We start from the raw sequence: 14254 nt of genomic DNA, 5'->3' as shown, positions 1-14254 counted from the left end.
CGCCTGATAATAACCGCGTTCACAGAAGGGTTCAACGCTGACGTCGGCTACAGGTACGTGACCAAAGGTTTTGGTTAATAGCGGGCTTCCGGATGTTCTGTTGGGTTATTGTTTCCATTTTATGCACAATGTTTCGACGAATGACTCAGCCGTCTTCTTCAGATACTCTTACGCGTGCTCGCGGCCTGGACTCCAACCAGACTGTTGCGAGTTCAGACAGCGGTTGGAGTCGAGGCTGCGTGTACACGTAACAGCAATATTCGCAGCATCTGAAGAAGACGACTAAGTCGGTCATCGAAACATTTGCATAAAATGGAAGCAGTAACTCGGCAGAACACCGTGGTTTTGGTGTCTTATTCCGCCAACGAACCCCATCGGATAAGTTCCACCAGAAGTGCAGTACTCATGTGGAGCAAATGCAGACATTTTACGATTCTAATCCGTGACGGAGCATATAGGTACAAATAAATGGATAGCTAGACGCCGCGGAACTACTTTTATGTCGTCAAGTCCCCCACACAGGCGCGTAGTGAAGTTGTAGAGGAGTCGGTGTTACGAAGTATTTCTGCAAATGCTCTCTATGCCTCTGCAAGGCGTTAATCGCTGTGCAAAGGGGGCTTGTCTTACCAAAGCACTGGGCTGTGCGTATGTGGCGCTTGTAGCGTAGTAACCAAGCAACGCGGAAAATTAGACGAACGTTTTTCTCTTACGAGATTTCAACGGTAAAGCAAAATTAATACTGGCAGACAACTCAGGTTTCTACATGAGAAAAGTCCGCCAAAACTCTTCTTCCTGTTTGATCGACTGTGAAAAAAAAAAAAAAAACTATAACACGAATCAGTAGGTGTCAATCAATCATTCTGACTGCTTATATTACGTTATGTTAGTCATCTACGGTTCCTTCAGGGCTTTTCTAATAACACTGGGGTCAGAGGAAGGTATTTCCGATCACTGGACATATCACCAACTCACCAATTCTAATATCAGCACATTTCCTCCACTGACTATCCAAATCTTTCCGTCAATGTCCATGTTCCTTCCACCGACCACGTGTTATATTATAACACTGATCATGTGATTTCCAGCAGTTAGTATCACCCTTCTTCTAGAGGATATAGCTCCAATCGGATCTCTAGCGTTTTATCGTCGACTTGGTGCTATACTTCTGTACTTTCCTGGAGGTTTCTCTTTTCGGAAGTTCTAAACAGCGACACGTTCATACTGAACTAATATTTCACTTCAAAGTTCAAATGTAACAATCCAAAATTACGTGAAGACTTATTGCCTAGAAACACAAATCAATCGGCCTAATTCAAAAAAATAACAATTCTTAGGACTGAGCAACAGACTAAATACAGCCACAATTTTTAAAAAAGAAGTTCTCTGGTAATTTTTAATATGCAAAAACACAGAAGCAATTTTAGTCATTTTCGGGGTTCGGACCAACTCAGAAGAGATTCAGTACTGAGAAGAAATTAATTCATACAGAATGAAATGAACTCAAAGGTGATACAATGTATTTGGCAACGTGCTACCAGAGCCACGAACGTGCTTGACACAGCTGTTCGTTCAATCACGCTAGAAAATAGCTGGTTGCTTTAACCCTGTCGCGCATGCGCAGGGCGCGTTTCACTCAGCTAAAACTGTTTTGAATCAGCTGTACTCTGGGATAATATACACAGCTCAGCAAACTAAACTAAGTGAATTCCGAAATTTTATGCCACGGAAATCAAGCTGTGGACGAGAAAATGTGACGAAGCTCTCTGATCTGGATTTCATGATAGGCAGGACTAACGAGTACAGTGCTGTTCAAACCAAACTAATGCCCAATGAATGTTTTATTTTCAGTATTAAAACGATACGTTGGTATTCGTAGGATAATGTTTCGGGCTACATACAATACGATAGCACCCAAGAAGAGCTTTTCTAGCCAATTAACACAGGTTTAGCCTTTCCTGAGCGAAAAAAGTTGTCAAAAGACAACTGAATGCGTAGTCTGCTGTCACGCTACAGGCTTCTTCCTCAGCTGACTGGATTGAAATGTCTTAGAAGATAAACGTCACACCACTTGGAATGAACAAGATCTAGTAAAGGCACGGCAACGTCCAAATCAACCTTCAGTTTGACAGTGCTTAATTTATTTCTGCATCGCAAACATATTGTCAGCTACATACTCAACGACAGTTAAGTCCGAAGCAAAGCGAGAAACGAAGAAAGTTCTAGATAAAAAAGGGGCGTCTATTTGCATTTCTTGCATAATTGTAGGGCTGCAGATTCCCCGGCGGTGAAACGAACAATGAAAGAAAGAGAACAATTATTATAAAAGGAAAATCGAAAGCAATATCATGAAATACAGATCTGGCAACGAATGAAATTAATTCATCATTCCCATGAATGTGGTTTGAAGCTAAATAAATGCATGTGCATGTCTGGACCTACACACAATCGACAGGAGCCTCAGTTTTATTGCAGCTCTTCGTCGTTTAGCATGGAGATTTCGAAGCGGAGGAAACAGCCATCACGACTTGTTGCGTAACATCGTTTTCCTCGAGATTTGGCAAGCCACCGGTACTTCAAGAAAACTGTCTACCATTTTGTAACGGTTCAGAGAATCCAATTTGGACACATTAAACCTCAAGGGCCTGTCCACAAAGAGCGATCTTCTTTGTCGCTCACTGAAGAAAATATAGCTTCGCTATTAATACTGCCGTAGAAAATAGATGAGAGTGCACCCTTGGACTTCTCCGCTCATCTAGTTCACATTACTATGAGTTGGTTCTTTCACAAAGGCAAAGCTGCAGCATGGAGCAAAAACCTGTACAGATGATTACCCTGCAGTAAGCCTCTGGAATGTTGAACATCCTCTGTACATTCTCTAGTTTCACTTGCTTCCTCTAGCGAGGTCTCTAGGACGGCGATTCTCTGTTATATTTTCTAGTTCTTCAGACATGGAGTAATGCACATGCGCAGTTGTTAGAACATGTTTGTTGAAAACAATGGTTTGACGAGCAGCTTTTAAAGGACGGAAAAGTGCACTGAGTGCAGAAGGCGTAGTTTGAAAAACTAAAAAAGAAAATTCTATGTTGCAGAACTTCCCTAATGTCCTTTATCTGTACCAACCTCGTTGTTGGAACACGCTAAACATTCGCGGAATTAACTTCTGCTACAAATGATAGAACACTGCTGCACTTTCAGTAGCTAAGTGAGAAACGCTTAGGAGAGCTTGGGACTACGCATGGCAAAGCGTAGTATTAATCTGTTAGAATAAGCAGCAGTTCATGTCATCTCCATGTATGTGAACTATAAACTTCTATTCAAACTAAAGGAATTATTAGTTCGAAATGATTTCGCTGAGAGCGAATGTCTCAACATCGACTAAGTTAGGTATAGTAGACAGCAGTGACGTATGAAAATTTTTGCCGGACCGGGACCGAACCCGAATTTCCCGCCTATCGCGAGCGTTCGACTTAACCACTTTGGCTATCCGAACACGCCTCCCGGACCGACCCAATCTTCTGTATGTCACACTGTCTACATACTTGTACCTCAGTCCCCTACACTCATGATTTGATGCTCGCAGCATTACTCTGGATTCCCGCACTAATGAGAACGAGACTATGAGGAATCTGCACCAGTGGTCTTACCGTCTTTTGCTCGTCATGGCGCGTAATTAGTTCGAGATAAATTAAGGTAGAAATCCGGTTTCGAGTGCCAGTCCGGCACAAATTTACATACGTTACCTAATAAAACCGATGCCAAGATATTCGCACTCGACGAATGTATCTTGAAATAATACCGAACGGTTGTCTACCGTCAGTAAATATCACGTGCAAAGGCGGGCAAAAAACGAAGCTTCATTGGTCACGATTTCTCGTGGTCTCATTGTCACAGGTGCGGGAATCCAGAGTAATGCTGCGAGCATCAGCTGTGAAAGTGGGGGACTGTGCTACAAGGATGTAAACAGTGTGACACACGGAAATTTGGTACGGTCCGGGAGGCGTGCACGGATGGCCGAAGCCGATAAATTTTATAGCTAACTGTGAAACTTCCTGGCAGATTAAAACTGTGTGCCAGACCGAGACTCGAACTCGGGACCTTTGCCTTTCGCGGGCAAGTGCTCCACCGTCTGAGCTACCCAAGCACGATTCATGACCCGTCCTCACATGAACGCGAAAGGCAAAGGTCCCGAGTTCGAGTCTCGGTCTGGCACACAGTTTTAATCTGCCAGGAAGTTTCATATCAGCGGACACTCCGCTGGAGAGTGAAAATCTCATTCTGGAAACATCCCCCAGGCTGTGGCTAAGCCATGTTTCCGCAGTATCCTTTATTCCAGGAGTGTGCTAGTTCTACAAGGTTCGCAGAAGAGCTTCTGTGAAGTTTGAAAGGTAAGAGACGAGGCACTGGCACAATTGAAGCTGTGAGGACGGGTCGTGAGTCGTGCTTGGGTAGTTCTGTCGGTAGGCAAAGGTCCCGAGTTCGAGTATCGGTCGGGCACACAGTTTTAATCTACCAGGATGTTTCAGAGTCAGTTATAAAATTTATCGACTTCTTGAAGCAAAGAAGGGGGAGTTCTCACAAAAAAATATAGTGTCCCAGGAGCAATCGTCACTGTCCAGGGATATGACATAAAAGGTCATTCGAAGCAAAAATGTCTAGTAAACATTGGCTTCCAAATGCATACCTTAACCCTCCACCTGTCGCGCGTTACGTTCCATACAACAGCCAGGGGCGTATTGACGAAATTGTGTACGTACCCGCAACAAAGAGGTGGGGAGCGGCAGGCAGAAAGAAGACTGTTGTCGCGATGAGTAGCTGACTGGAAACGGTGGGCAGTTAAAACAAGGTTCAAGTTTTGTCTAAAACACAACGGCGCGGCCGGAGGATTAAGAACTACGAGCACTTCTTCATCTTTGGTACTGTAAAACAAAGCTCCACTACTGCCAGCTCTTTGCTTTCCATATTTTGTGATGTGATAGTATGGTCTAAAACAAGAGAAAAAGCGGCGCAGTAAACATGGGTTCTAAAGTGCATACATTAAGAGCCATGAACAGTTGTTCATCTTCGCTACTGTGAGATATGCATTTTAAGGGCCGTGTTTGGCAGACTTTTTTTGCTTCGAGTGATCATTCCCGCATATCCGTGAATATTGACCGTTCCTCCTGAGACACTCTGTAGAAAACTTAAACATAGTTATCTCCCAACTATAGCTGATTTTACCTCCTATTTTCTAGGTATGTGTTTCATCTGTTTTGCAATTATTTGTGAAGCTACGCAGTCCACAAACATATGAACCCGCTGTTTCGTACATTACATCGATGTGAAACGAAGGGAAACGTTGATAGGATACACCAGACTGTGATTAGACGGAAAAAAAGTTCCCGACGATAGGCAGCCCCGAAGAGAGCATTACGTAAGCACTATATTGCGAGCAGCCCCCCTGTCATCAGACACCAGGCCGCCGGCAGTGCAAGGGTTTCGCAGTAATCCCAGGGAGGCCATACACGGACGGCATGCCGCTCAGGTTTCAACCGCTGCGCCCACCAAACAATACTGAAACAACTGCAAGTCTTACTGCTGAACGATCACGCCTCTTACTCTACGGCATAAAAGTAATTACTACGTCGTGGAGCAAGCACTGGCGCATGCTACATCTTTGGAAGATAATTATAATAATTGCGAAAAAATACATTATAATATTAAACAGGAAAACACGTCCTAATAGTGCGCAAAATTTTATTTGGCCACGTACCGTTTAAGATATCTCATGGAGATGGCATAAGAATCCTAAAGCCAAGTCCTGATAAAATAAATACAGGTGGCGCAGATAAAAGTAGCCGTGTAATCATAAAGGAAATGCAGGGAAATTACAGCATCGAAGAGCTGAAACGGACTAACCAGTTATTTACAATGAAAAATACATTTATAGAAAACACTGAAAGCAACCCCTGCAGTATCAAAGTTCAAATATCTATGGCAACCACTTACGGCTGATGTTATTTTTCGGTTCCTGTACTATGCGTGGATTTGTTTCATATACATTGTTCTTTAAGTATCCCCAAAGCAAAAATTACATGTTGTTAGATCCGGCAAACGTGGTTCGTGGTTCGTTTCTCAGTGAAGACATCATGGACTCGTTCCAGGGTACCTAACACGTGTGATATGTCGCCTCATCTTGCTAGAAGAAGCAGTATTGTCTTTCATATTCAGTGAGTTTCACACAAAAGTATCAAAATTTTCATTATAGGCATCTGTGCTGACGGTTGTGTCAAAAAATACCGGTCTAATGATGCGCATTCTTGTGACACCGCACCAAACGCAAATTTTTTCATCATGGAGTGGTTGCTGTCACATAGTGTTGGGTTTACCGTTGCCCAGTACCTCGTGTTCTGTGAATTCACATGCCCGGAAAGATGAACCCATGCTTCATCACTCATGATGTAATGGAAAATTCTAACAAACCGCTGTTGCTGTAATTCAAAAGCTACGTGCAATAATCTGCACGTTTCTGACTCTCATCCTCCCGTTATTATTGCACAACCGTCACACACTATGGCTTAAGACTTTTCAATATCCACTGGCAATTTCTACTACTTAGATGCACCTGTCGGGCTCTCTGAATAATTCTTCGGCGAATATCTGCAATAACTTCTGGGGTGTGAACTGAAGGAATTCTTTGTCGTTTTGCATGTTGCAGAGATCCGTAGGTGTGCCAACTTTTATGCAGACTCTGTATTGCTCTCTTTGCTGGTAGTCCTTTATCCGGATACTTGACCCCGAAACTTTCGCGAGTTTCCTTAACCTGTTTTCACATATGCTTCAACAATTTCAATTCTTTCTTCTGTCGAGAAAGTCATTTTGCACACCGCAAAGAGAAACGCCTAGCGTCACTGACGAAGTAAACTGAACTGCTGACAGAAGACTCTTAACAATCGATAACTGCATAGTACTCTCCACTGTTGTAGCTGCTTACTCTACTTCAATTACGTTATTGTGTACAGAAGCGAAATTCAGATAAAGATACATTGTATCTCTCAGTCAGGCAAAAGTATAGCTGAAAGACACTCCTTTGTAAACTGAGCGATTAGTGTAAACCAAATGTTTTTCCGGCCGTGGAAATGGTAGTAATGATGATGATAATACACACAGATCAGCAATAACATTATTACCGTTGCCGTGGCACCAGAATGTGCACTTCTTGGCAGAGGTGACTCTTTAAGTTTCAATACTAGGAAAGATTGTGTGTCTGGTACCAACATAGTCAATTACTCGAGTGCCGAGGAGCCCCCTTGACTTATGGCTTAAAATAACTGTTTTTGACAGTCCTAAGTATTTAGCACGCTGTTCTATATCGTCAAGATACGTGTTAAGTAAGAAAAGCAAACTTGCAAATAACGCAATTTATCAACCAAACCGTTTAGAAAGCGAGGAAGACGCTAATAACAGCATGTAAAGAAATGTTTCGCGTCCTTATTTCATCTAATCCCTCTTGACACCCTCGCTGTAGGTGAACTGATGCTGAACTGATGTTACCGTATGCTAGAGCACACTAGCGACACATTTACGAACTTCTCACGTTTTTACTACATTGAATATTCAGGGAATTAAAACTACACTTTTAACTGTATCAATACAGTAATATTAAACATCGATTAAGGACACATCAAAGCATAATACAACGGTACATACACAGAAATTGTTCAGTCACACCGCCGATTCCCATTCGTTGTAAGCTGCGGAACGTCACAATCGTGTGGCTATTGGTACGACTTTCATAGGCCAAGCTACTTAAGCCTTCTGGAAGCCCATTTAAGTTGTACTCTGTTGAAGCCATGCCCGCTATCCTCTGCTATAAATGGAACTAACCGGAATTTCAAGGCGCAGCCTGTTTAGAAAACTTCACTCTATATCAACATTTCTAAACAAGTCGACTATCATTCTTAGAATTCACGAGGAAATATTGGAAAGGCTTCAATATAATTTAAATTTTGTATTATGTTATTGAAAGACATATTTTAATATTTGTTTTGCGGTGACCCCGCATCTGGACCTTTACGTACAGAAAATGGGAAACGTTGCCGATTAAGGGACTTTGGCAAACGACGGACTGTGATGAGCTTAGCATGTAGGAACGGATATCACGAAAACAGCGATACCCGTAAATCGTTCGCGTGTGTTTTGGGTTAGAGTACTTCGAACGATACGAGGATGGTGAAGCGCTAACAGGCGACAAGATGTTACAAGTTCATGTCAAAGTTTGCCTCGGCCGAACGTGCCTTACACACAATTGTCACGGGAATAAAATTCAGTACCGTGCAAGATACAATTAACGTCACCAAACACCAAGCTTCCATATTCAGAGAAACCATTGTAACTCTAAGTACCATTAGTCTGATAGCGGTTATAAGCCGCAGTCAAATGTAGCCACTATCGCGTGATATAAGCACAATGTAGATTTACATCTACATCTGCACTACGTCTAAAAAATGAGAGTGTCAAAGAGCAAAATGGCTAATCAGGAATGGCAGGAGGGCAAATGCACGGCTGTGGGAACATGCATAAGTAGGGGAATGATAGATGCTGTCTATTGCAAAATTAAAGAGGCCTTTCTAGGAAAGACAAGCAGTTGTATAAATATCTCAAGAGCTGAGATGGCTAGCCAGTACTAAACAAAAAAAGGAAAGCTAAAAGGTGGAAAGAATACATAGAGACTATATATTTGAGGAAAATGTTATAAAAACAGAAGAAGAAGTAAGTGAAGATGAGATTGGAGATATGATACGGCGAGAATAATTTGACAGAGTACTGAAAAGCCTAAGAGGAAACAAGACCCATGGAACAGACAACATTCCCCCAGAGTTATTGAGATTCTTGGGACAGCCAGGTATACCAAAATTATTCCACCTGGTTTGCAAGATGTATCTGACAGGCAAAAATACTCTCATACTTCAAGATGAATGTAATAATTTCATTGTCAAAGACGACAGGTACCGGCAGGTGTGAATAATACTGAATCACCAGTTTAACAAGTCTTGACTGCAAAATAGTGACACGAATTGGGAAATTACACAGTGCCCTTAAAAGATGTGACCCTCTCTGCCATGGTCTAAATAACTCTCCGATAATATCACTCTACCACAGCACGCGCGAAAGTAACCATATTATAATTAGTTTTCTTTATTTATAGCTTTTGCTTCCCTCTACAAAAGCGGATGCTTTTACCGTTCTCAGTTCAAGATCAAAACGAATTCGTTTTCAGGATTCTCTTGAGTTATCTCTTGCATGACAAGTAATTGTGATACGCATAGTTCCGTATTTACTGATTAAAGTTCGAAATAATTGAAGATTATTGGTACTATGTTGCAGAAGAAGAATAAATTGATATTGGATCCCTCCAAAAAGTTGATGTTCTGTTCACAAAAAAAAATCCTTTTTACGAACTTATAAATTTTATTAGGAAAGTTGTGTGTATTATTGTAGGGGACGTACAAATGATTTATGGTGAAGGAAATACGAGAAAGGAGGTAGATTTACACACCTTGTTGTTAATTGCAGTGGAATGTCTTCGTCTTCCCCGATGCTGAATTAGTATCTACGGCTTGACAAGGTATCTAGGAAGCAACTTATCACAATCACTTAAACAGAGCGAGGTGGTGCAGTGGTTAGCACACTGGACTCGCATTCGGGAGGACGACGGTTCAATCCCGTCTCCAGCCATCCTGATTTAGGTTTTCCGTGATTTCCCTAAATCGTTGCAGGCAAATGCCGGGATGGTTCCTTTGAAAGGGCACGGCCGATTTCCTTCCCAATCCTTCCCTAACCCGAGCTTGCGCTCCGTCTCTAATGACCTCGTTGTCGACGGGATGTTAAACACTAACCACCACAATCACTTAATGTTGTGGCAGATAAGAGAGATGAACCAAATGAACTACGAAGCCATGTGCGGAAACCTGTGTTAATTGGCCATAACTGCTAGGATACATCTAAATATAATAAAATACCATATGTAAACAAGAAAGAATAGTGGAGGCATATTATGAGCCCATAAATAAATTACCGCGATGGAAAATCATGAATGAGCATGCAAAAGTGAAAAAGAGGATAAATTTGCTCTCTTTATTATATGGAGCGTGATCGTGAGTTCCTGAAACGCCTGCGGAAGTTTCTACCGACAGTCAGACGCCTACTGGGGGCGGCGTCTCTTTTCGCGTGGCCAGCCGCCGGCCGTCTATTTGCAGCGCGACGGACAGAAATAACTGGCCACCCCTGACCTACTGTGTGCCCCCTGCCAGCGGGTCATTCGTGCATCGTCGGTCACACTCGGCGGCACTCGGCTCCGCCGTCCTACAAGCAATCAGTTCCCGCGTGTCGCCTCGCTTCATTGAGTGACGGCATGGCGTTTTTATGAGAGGAACAGACTGGTATTAGTTTACAGCGTCAAGAAAAAAACACACATTAATTCCAGCAGTCTGACAGCTATTTTGTGTTTCTTGTACTTCCGCAAGTAATCATAGAATAGGATTATCTTTGGCGTGAGCCAAGCATACTGCGTCATGTGACTTATGACGGCGTTGTTTACATTTTGAACAAAAACAGCAACTTCAATATTGCACACATTCGCTCTGTTTTTACACGTTTATTTATTAGTATCGGAAATGGTGAAAACGGCAGCTGTTACGGATGAGAATCGAAACGAAAGAAGGAACCATTAGTTTGCAAAAGTAACTACCTAAAAGTCACGTGACGAGGAGGCAATATATGCTGGCGAAAAAATTACGTTTTTGCATCTGGTGGCTCACTCAATAGATATTCGTACTCTGTGTATCATAACAGAATTTGTGACAAACAATGAGGCAGTGCATAGTGCATAAGGCGTATCTGAAAACTGTAATTTATAGGCATACAAAAAAATCATTTTAGAAAGTTTTGCGGCTGTACATGAACTGCACAAACTGCATGTCTTCTTCAAGTAACAGAGCATAAGTGAATATCTTCCTCTGCATTAGTCATTTCTTTGTCCACAGCTTTCTCTCGGCTTTCTTTGGCTGTGTGTGCTTCAAAACAGCCAAGGCAAACCCCTATTTGGGTGCCTGCGTAATACCAAACGGTGTCTCGTGTAACAAAACCTTAATGAACGGAAGATAAAGAAATCACAACCAGCTGGATCGACGAAATTGGTCAGTCAGTTCCTCCCTGTGAAGGACCATTTAGCAAGTATGTAACCGTAGCAGCATTGTGGAATGTGCGGTTATTCATGTTTTAGAAGTTTTGAACGCTGTATTGTGAATAATCAGATGAAAAGGAAAATATATTTTTAATAGATATAGTGGAGGTTCAAATGGCTCTGAGCACTATGGGACTTAACTTCTGAGGTCATCAGTCCCCTAGAACTTAGAACTACTTAAACCTAACTAAGGACATCACACACCGTAGCGGTCGCGCGGTTCCAGACTGTAGCGCCTAGAACCACTCGGCCACATAGGCCGGATATAGTGGAGGATTTAAACTGCAAGACGGTGGCCGATAACGATCTTTAGCACTGGATTAATTTACCATGTGCATACTCCGATTTTTGAAACTGATGGAGCTACCAAGAATGTAACTGTAAACTATTGTCACTGCAACATTGAAAATTAGATTTCTGTACGTTAGTAAGGAAGAAACGGAATGAATTCTTTCAGGGTGCTTTACAACGTACAATAGAGTAAAATCGACACTGGTCGAAGTCAGATTTTAATTCGAAATGTTTCTGAGTCTTGTAGACACAAGATTGTCACCTACCGCATGGAAGATGTCGATTATCTCTGCAAATAAAACAAGGCAAAGGATAAGTGTAAAATGAGTGTAGTGAGTTCTCCAGTTTGGCGGGCAGCTCGTCGCGAGCGGCCGAGGTCAAGATGTCATCGAGCAGGATTGTAGGCTTCCTCAACCATAGGAACAGTTTCCTGTTCATAGTATATTAGTACAGTATAGTAGATGTCGTTAAGGAATTTTACTACCTGGGCAGCAAAATAACTAATGATGGACGGAGCAAGGAGGACATCAAAAGCAGACTAACACTGGCAAAAGAGGCATTTGAGGAAGAAATTTCTGAGAATATACGTTTGGAGCCACCCCTATGAACCATGGACCTTGCCGTTGGTGGGGAGGCTTGCGTGCCTCAGTGATACAGATAGCCGTACCGTAGGTGCAACCACAACGGAGGGGTATCTGTTGAGAATTTTGCACAGAGCACAACATAATCATAACTAACACTTGGTTTAAGAATCATGAAAGAAGGTTGTATACATGGAAGAACCCTGGAGATACTAAAAGGTATCAGATAGATTATATAATGGTAAGACAGAGATTTAGGAACCAGGTTTTAAATTGTCAGACATTTCCAGGGGCAGATGTGGACTCTGACCACAATCTATTGGTTATGACCTGTAGATTAAAACTGAAGAAACTGCAAAAAGGTGGGAATTTAAGGAGATGGGACCTGGATAAACTAAAAGAACCAGAGGTTGTACAGAGATTCAGGGAGAGCATAAGGGAGCAATTGACAGGAATGGGGGAAATAAATACAGTAGAAGAAGAATGGGTAGCTTTGAGGGATGAAGTAGTGAAGGCAGCAGAGGATCAAGTAGGTAAAAAGACGAGGGCTAGTAGAAATCCTTGGGTAACAGAAGAAATATTGAATTTAATTGATGAAAGGAGAAAATATAAAAATGCAGTAAGTGAAACAGGCAAAAAGGAATACAAACGTCTCAAAAATGAGATCGACAGGAAGTGCAAAATGGCTAAGCAGGGATGGCTAGAGGACAAATGTAAGGATGTAGAGGCCTATCTCACTAGAGGTAAGATAGATACCGCCTACAGGAAAATTAAAGAGACCTTTGGAGATAAGAGAACGACTTGTATGAATATCAAGAGCTCAGATGGAAACCCAGTTCTAAGCAAAGAAGGGAAAGCAGAAAGGTGGAAGGAGTATATAGAGGGTCTATACAAGGGCGATGTACTTGAGGACAATATTATGAAAATGGAAGAGGATGTAGATGAAGATGAAATGGGAGATATGATACTGCGTGAAGAGTTTGACAGAGCACTGAAAGACCTGAGTCGAAACAAGGCCCCCGGAGTAGACAATGTTCCATTGGAACTACTGACGGCCGTGGGAGAGCCAGTCCTGACAAAACTCTACCATCTGGTGAGCAAGATGTATGAAACAGGCGAAATACCCTCAGACTTCAAGAAGAATATAATAATTCCAATCCCAAAGAAAGCAGGTGTTGACAGATGTGAAAATTACCGAACTATCAGTTTAATAAGTCACAGCTGCAAAATACTAACACGAATTCTTTACAGACGAATGGAAAAACTAGTAGAAGCCAACCTCGGGGAAGATCAGTTTGGATTCCGTAGAAACACTGGAACACGTGAGGCAATACTGACCTTACGACTTATCTTAGAAGAAAGATTAAGGAAAGGCAAACCTACGTTTCTAGCATTTGTAGACTTAGAGAAAGCTTTTGACAATGTTGACTGGAATACTCTCTTTCAAATTCTAAAGGTGGCAGGGGTAAAATACAGGGAGCGAAAGGCTATTTACAATTTGTACAGAAACCAGATGGCAGTTATAAGAGTCGAGGGACATGAAAGGGAAGCGGTGGTTGGGAAGGGAGTAAGACAGGGTTGTAGCCTCTCCCCGATGTTGTTCAATCTGTATATTGAGCAAGCAGTAAAGGAAACAAAAGAAAAATTCGGAGTAGGTATTAAAATTCATGGAGAAGAAATAAAAACTTTGAGGTTCGCCGATGACATTGTAATTCTGTCAGAGACAGCAAAGGACTTGGAAGAGCAGTTGAATGGAATGGACAGTGTCTTGAAAGGAGGATATAAGATGAACATCAACAAAAGCAAAACAAGGATAATGAAATGTAGTCTAATTAAGTCGGGTGATGCTGAGGGAATTAGATTAGGAAATGAGGCACTTAAAGTAGTAAAGGAGTTTTGCTATTTGGGGAGCAAAATAACTGATGATGGTCGAAGTAGAGAGGATATAAAATGTAGGCTGGCAATGGCAAGGAAAGCGTTTCTGAAGAAGAGAAATTTGTTAACATCCAGTATTGATTTAAGTGTCAGGAAGTCGTTTCTGAAAGTATTTGTATGGAGTGTAGCCATGTATGGAAGTGAAACATGGACGATAAATAGTTTGGACAAGAAGAGAATAGAAGCTTTTGAAATGTGGTGCTACAGAAGAATGCTGAAGATTAGA

General features: G+C 42.0%; 1 protein-coding gene and 1 non-coding gene across 6 annotated transcripts in view; one reads left to right on the top strand and one right to left on the bottom strand.

Moving 5' to 3' along the window:
• LOC124805582 (sodium/potassium-transporting ATPase subunit alpha) overlaps positions 1-14254 on the bottom strand; it is a 653503-nt gene that overhangs the window by 135019 nt on the left and 504230 nt on the right. The window lies entirely within an intron of this gene.
• Positions 9642-9714, top strand: Trnaa-cgc. Its single transcript has one exon. It is a non-coding gene; the product is annotated as a tRNA-Ala (tRNA).

This window comes from Schistocerca piceifrons, chromosome 1, assembly GCF_021461385.2.
Source record: "Schistocerca piceifrons isolate TAMUIC-IGC-003096 chromosome 1, iqSchPice1.1, whole genome shotgun sequence".
In the NCBI taxonomy this organism is placed as follows: Eukaryota; Metazoa; Arthropoda; class Insecta; order Orthoptera; family Acrididae; genus Schistocerca; species Schistocerca piceifrons.
The sequence above is the reverse complement of the archived record's forward strand: the minus strand, read 5'-3'. Positions and strand labels throughout refer to the sequence as shown.